The 6,212-nt window shown below is 49.5% G+C and overlaps 1 long non-coding RNA gene across 1 annotated transcript; it reads left to right on the top strand.

The window, feature by feature from the left end:
- LOC139598895 (uncharacterized) lies at positions 1-3,087 on the top strand. Its single transcript, XR_011682059.1, has 2 exons — positions 1-606; positions 690-3,087. It is a non-coding gene; the product is annotated as an uncharacterized lncRNA (long non-coding RNA).
- Positions 3,088-6,212: the final 3,125 nt, after the last annotated feature.

The following is a 6,212-nucleotide window of genomic DNA, read 5'->3' as shown; positions in this document are numbered from 1 at the left end:
CCCCTCCCGCAGCCCCGCCCCGCCCCTCCCGCAGCCCCGCCCCGCCCCTCCCGCAGCCCCGCCCCGCCCCTCCCGCAGCCCCGCCCCTCCTCGTTGCCATGGCGGCGGGGGCAGGGGGAGCCCTCGGTCCGGGCCTGCAGCCCCCACACTGGGGCGGGGCCGGGGCACAGCGGCCGCGGGGCCTGCCAGAGAGCCGGGCGAGCCTCCGCCCCCTCCAGCCGCGGACTCTCCCCGCAACGAGCATCCCAGAATGGTTTGGGTTGGAAGAGGCCCTAAAGCCCTTCCATTCCACCCCTGCCATGGCCCGGACACCTCCCACTGTCCCAGGCTGCTCCCAGCCCCAATGTCCAGCCTGGCCTTGGGCACTGCCAGGGATCCAGGGGCAGCCCCAGCTGCTCTGGGCACCCTGTGCCAGGGTCTGCCCACCCTGCCAGGGAACAATTCCTAATTCCCAATATCCCATCCATCCCTGCCCTCTGGCAGTGGGAGCCATTCCCTGTGTCCTGTCCCTCCATCCCTTGTCCCCAGTCCCTCTCCAGCTCTCCTGGAGCCCCTTTAGGCCCTGCAAGGGGCTCTGAGGTCTCCCTGGAGCCTTCTCCTCTCCAGGTGAGCACCCCCAGCTCTTCCAGCCTGTGCTAAACCAGTACAGACCAGTTCCTGACCAAGGGACGGACAATTTTTCTTTCCAGCTAATGAAAATTACGTCATTCCTCTGGATGGTGGAGCAGCCCAAGCTTTACATCAAGGACACATCAAGGACCCATTCCAGTCTGCCCTGCTGGAGGTTCGGGGACCTACCAGAGCCCAGGGCTCACCACATGAGATGGATGTTGGCCAGCAGAGGGGATTTGCCATCAGACTGCTTTGAAGTGCTCAGGAACCAGAATCGTCTCCTTCCCTGGATGCAGGTGGGAGGATGGGATGTGTAAATGGATCAGTACATCTCAGAAAGAATTTTTCTTTATGTCATCTCCCCTGGAGTACTCCACATTTTTAAATTAATATTTTTAGGAAGAAATTATAAACCTTCTGTACATTCATGTCAGGTAGTCCCACCTGAAGTTGCTTTCAGCAGGCACAGCATCTTAGAAATGTGTAGTTTGGACCATAAAAGAGTACAGTCTTTCCTACTCATTTTTGAAGATAAACTTTTCTGTTAAGTTTATTTTGTCTGGAATAGTTCTCTGAGGTCCCTTACAGTTAATTTTCCTGTCTCTAATATCTGTGGATGGAGAAAATTGATTTTGTAGTATCTTTTGTATAATCACAAGGTCATGGCCATGCTTCCGTTTAACTGTAAATATTTCTGAAATGCTGTGTGCCAGATCCATGTTTTCCCTGGGTGGTGTCTTTCATGCAAAATTCAGCATGCACTCCATCCACTGCTTTACAATCCTCAGTCCTCACACATCTCACCCACTACAGCCTCCTCCTTGAACATCCTTCGTGTCTTCAGTGGCCTTCTTTGGCTCACAGGAGAGAAAATAACCTTAATCCTCACCACTTCTGGCCACCAGGAACAGCCCAGCCATCCACCTCCTTCGTTCCAAGTTCCTGCTTGCTTTCCTTGGCTTTACCTTTGAAGGCTGCAGTGGCTGCTCGTGACCACCCCTGTCCTCCTCACCTCCTGTTCATTTTACAGTCCAACAGTTCTCCTCAGCTGTCTCGGCTTCAGGCATGGGCATGTTTTCATTTGTTCTTGCCCACACCCTCATTTTTTTCCTGCCCCGTTGGAAACTCACAGAACACTTCCTGAGCAAACCTATTTGGATTTCCAGCATCTCTGGGAGGGGTTCCAGGACCAAGAGGCTGTGGGAGCTCCCTGGCAGGCTCCACCAGCTGGAGAAGGAGCAGGGCAGTCACAGCTGCCCTGTGAGCACCAGCCCCTGGCTTTGTCACAGTGATTGGACTTTCAGTCCCTCTTTGCTGTCTTGGCAACATGAGGTCAAAGAACGTAGATGCTTCATGTCTGGCAGCTTCTGCTTTGGGCTTGTGGTAAATGAAGTAGAAAAAGATGTTTTAATCACCTAGAGGTAATACAGAGAGTTGCAGAGAAGTACATGAACCAACCCAAGCTTCCTTTTAACTCTTAAGCTGTTTGGTTTCATGTATTCTTTCTTAGGGGAGATTTTTGGAAAGGCTATAGCAGAAAACTTTGGATTAAACTTAGAATCAGCTGGAACCATTTCCATAGCCAAAGGCAGCTGCCTTGGTCAAAGGCTTGGAGCAGGGAATTGTTTTCACTCCTGTTCTTAAACTGTGAAAGTTCATCTGAAGCTGATGTGCTGTTGGCCTTGTGCCTGTGCCTGTCCAAGATCTCATGTATGACCTGGGATCACATGGACCTTGGAATTAAGAGGGAAAAATCATCCAGTATCTATGGACATGTCACAGATGTTTTCATTTCTCTGTTTCTAGATTTTTCCTTTTTAGAGTCAAAATTACTATAATGAATGTTTTGAATGGTTTAATTTCTGATTCATAAATCAATACAGATATTGTTTTGTAGTCTATATATTGTTTTTATTCTACAAAAATTTTACTCACCAAAATAAGAATTAGTTCTTCCAGCCTCTGAGGCTGAAAGAGACCACATGTTGGTGGTTAGTGGTGAGTTGGCAGTGCTGGGTTAATGGCCTTAGAGGTTTTTTTCAACTTAAAACATTCTGTGATTCTATAAAGTTTATCTTCTTTATTTGAAAATAATTATATTATTTACCTAGTGGGGTCTGTCCTATAAATGTACAAATCATTTTATAGTTATGTATCTAATAAATTAAGCCTGTGCTTTTGTCTCAGAACTGTCTGTCCAAACCATTTGCAAATATAATTTATAAATATGGGCTGCAGTCTTTAAATTTGGGCTGTCTCTAAAAACATCAGAACCATCCTGACACTGCCTTAGTCTCCAGATGAAAACTTTCTGTATTGAACACAGAAGCTTTATAGGGCTTGGTTTAAATCAGTGTAAGTACTTATATTTAAAAATATTTTTTTACCATTTATTGCTTCTGTTATGTCCTTTGCCCCTAGCCCTCCCTGCGTTCTCCAAACAAGAGATGCAAATTAAAATCCTATGAAACAGTACACTCCAAGTCTGGTCCTTATTCACCAGCTGCAGAAGATCCACTTGCCCATGTTTTGACACATTAATTTGTCACTAGAGTCAGAACTGTGTCGTTTTAGGCTCAACAAACCTATCAAAAAACCATTTGGGAACCTAAACACGCCAGGTGAGCCAGCAGTGTTATACTGGGCAGTGGCACTGGGATGGGGACCTCAAGCATCCCGTTGTCCTGAGGTTTGATGAGGTGGCTGAGGGACACCGAGCACAGGCCTGCCTTGTTCCCAGGTGGGATTTGCCTTCCCAGAGGGCTGCCGGGGGAAGAGGGAGCAGGCAGCTGGAGCTGGAGCTGGCCGGGAGGATTGTGTGGGAAGTTGGAGGGATTTGCTGTGCTTTGGCAGCTGCTGCCAAAAGTGGTAAGGAATTAACATGTAGGGACTTACTCTGAGAACTGTAGTTCTGTTAGACTAAAGTACCAGTTACTCCAAATTTATCTGCTAATATCCCCTGCTGGAATCACTGTTCCTCTTTCCTCAAATTCAGTTGTGCTCTCTCTATGTTGGAAACCAATCTTGGAATAATTCACCAGAAGACTTGTTGAATCCCTGTTCACAGGGGATTCAATGATTCTAGTACTGAGACCTTTTTTTTTTTTTTTTTGTCCAAGTGTCAATTCCATATTGTTCCTTTTTGTTTTCTTTGCAAAAGTGCCAGATAGCAGTTGGATGCCTCGTGAAGGTGTTACAGCACACCAGCACTGCTGCCTCTTTCCAGGTCCTCTCTGAGTCAGAGCACAGAGGTTACACAAATCCACACTGATTGCCACTAATGGTATTTTTCCAGAATTCTTGAGTAGCTCTCACTTTGCTCAGTGGCCTTTTGAAGCCTTGACTGTCTCTGCCACCTTTCAGAAGGATCTGCCAGTTTGTTTTGCTGCAGTGCTCTGGGACTGCTCCAGCTGCCTGTTTCTGGAAAATGAGCATTACTACTCCAGGGAAGCTCACTGCCTGATTCCATGTGGAACTTCTCTGGTGTAAGTTACAGAGGTGATCCCAAAGTTCTTGCTGTAGCAGTTACTAACTTTGGAGGCAGGGCTGGGCAGTGGAGCTTCCAGCATGGCTCCAGCTGCTCCTGCCACACAGAAAAGGGGTTTTTGTGTTTTCCAAGTATTTTTCTTGAGCACTTTCATCTCCTTTAGGATATTGAGTGTGCTGCCATGCCCAGAGGTGCATTGGCTCTTGTTCCAGCAAGGATTGGCTGCCCTAGAATGCTTCCAGCCTAGCAAGAGAGGTGCGGGGTAATGAGAAATCAGTCATCCTGGCTCCAGAGGAGCCACTCGCTGCAGCTCCTTCCTGCCAGCATCTGACAGATGTTTCACAACCTCAAGCCAAGCTGTCATTGCCTCAGGAAATGTTTCTGGTCTCCTGCCTAAATCTTCCTCATGGCAGTTTCAGTCCACTGCTTCATTCCATGCCTCCTGTGAATGTGGGGAAGATTTATTCTCCTTTTATAGAATCTGTAAGGTTGGAAAAAACCGCTAAGATGATCCAGGCCAGTAGCTGCAGTTTTGTGTTTGTGTGGTGTGTTACATGTGGGGAAATGGCCGTTTCCTCCCTTGTCCCCAGAGCAGATGCAGCAGATGCATCTGGTGTTGGATGGAGCCTCTGCCACAGGGATGGGCCCACGGCGTTTGTGCCCTCGCTTGCACAGCTCCTTGGAAAGTGCTGAGACAGGGAAGAGCTGTGGCTGCAGGGCTGCTGAGACACAGCACAAACACTCCTGGAATGACCTGGGGACCTGTCTGCCTGATCACCAGCACATTGTGCAGGGACAAGGGGACAACAAGACCACCTTGCCACCTGCCATTCCCCTGATGGTGGTAGGAGCAGATACACTGCTGCTGGCATCCTGGAATGCTGCGTGGTGCTTACCTCATCCTCGGGCTGTGTCTGCAGGAGGAGGAGGGGAGCAGGGCAAGATAATGAGAGGATTACTTACAGCCAGCCTCCCTGAGCCCTGCAGCTCATCTGTGCTGCTTTCAGAGCTGGGGGAGGGGGGGGGAGGTGAGGGATAATTTAGAAACATAAGGCTGGGAAGTCATTTAATTAGGATGTGGAGATGCTCTCTCCTGGGTGCAACCCACCACCCCCTTCCATTGCTTGGGGCTCTCCTTTTCTTCCCTCCAGCATGGACAAGGCTCAACTTTGGAAGCAGCTGCTTATTCCAGTTATTAAACTGTGCACCTGCAACTCCTGCTCCCCTGTGCTTTCCCAAGCAAGAGCCCAGCAATCTATATGGGTTCCACAACCCAGTGATCTCTGTAAGAGCTCCCACAGCCCAGAGATCTCTGCAGCTTCTACTCGTCCCATCCCTGGGGCTGCATGGGCTGCAGCAGTGATTCTGTGCCTAGAAGCCTCCAAAATCATCACTGGCTCAGTCCTTGTGTCCATCCCTGGAGCACCCCTGAGTTGCAGCTGGGGCTAAAGTCCACAGGCTCGGTTACTCACTGCCATTTAAAGGGGGTAGGTGGCAGCCCCAGCACTGATTTTCTCTCTAGTACAAATCCCATTTTATTCCCCTCTGGATTGGCATTTCTCCTTGTCCTGCTTCAGCTGCCTTATGGGAACTGTCCTCCCAGCGCACAACAAACCAGCACTGCCCTGCCAGCTACCCTCCCCGTCCAGCAGCATCACTGGAGAGGCTCAGCCAGCCCTGGCTGCTGCCTGTCCACTCCCATGCTCTCTGTGGGGATTATCATCCAGGACTCACATTAACCCTCTTAATCCAGCTCAGAGCATGTGTGCCAGAGCTGCTCCTGCCCCATGGCCCATAAAGCCCTTCCCAGTTCCCAGACCCCAGCACCAGCCACTCCAGCACCGACCCACATACCTCCCCTGCAGCTCTGGAAAGTGATTGATTTCCTGCAGCCTGACTACATCATTGCCATGGCTTCCAGAAAACAGAGGACTTTATTTATACTTTTAAGCTAATTTGGAGAAGGATACTGCTCTGGAAAACAGGTGTATGGTCAGCCACAGGGAAGCAGCAAGTAGCTCCATGAAACAGGGTTCTGGGAGCTGCACATGGGAATGGTTTCATTTTACATCTGTTTGGAATCGAGAGTGTGGATTGGGCAGCCAGTGTTTTC

Source organism: Agelaius tricolor, unplaced genomic scaffold (genome assembly GCF_023055355.1).
Source record: "Agelaius tricolor isolate 1412-34295 unplaced genomic scaffold, bAgeTri1.0.p SCAF_20, whole genome shotgun sequence".
In the NCBI taxonomy this organism is placed as follows: domain Eukaryota; kingdom Metazoa; phylum Chordata; class Aves; order Passeriformes; family Icteridae; genus Agelaius; species Agelaius tricolor.
The sequence above is the reverse complement of the archived record's forward strand: the minus strand, read 5'-3'. Positions and strand labels throughout refer to the sequence as shown.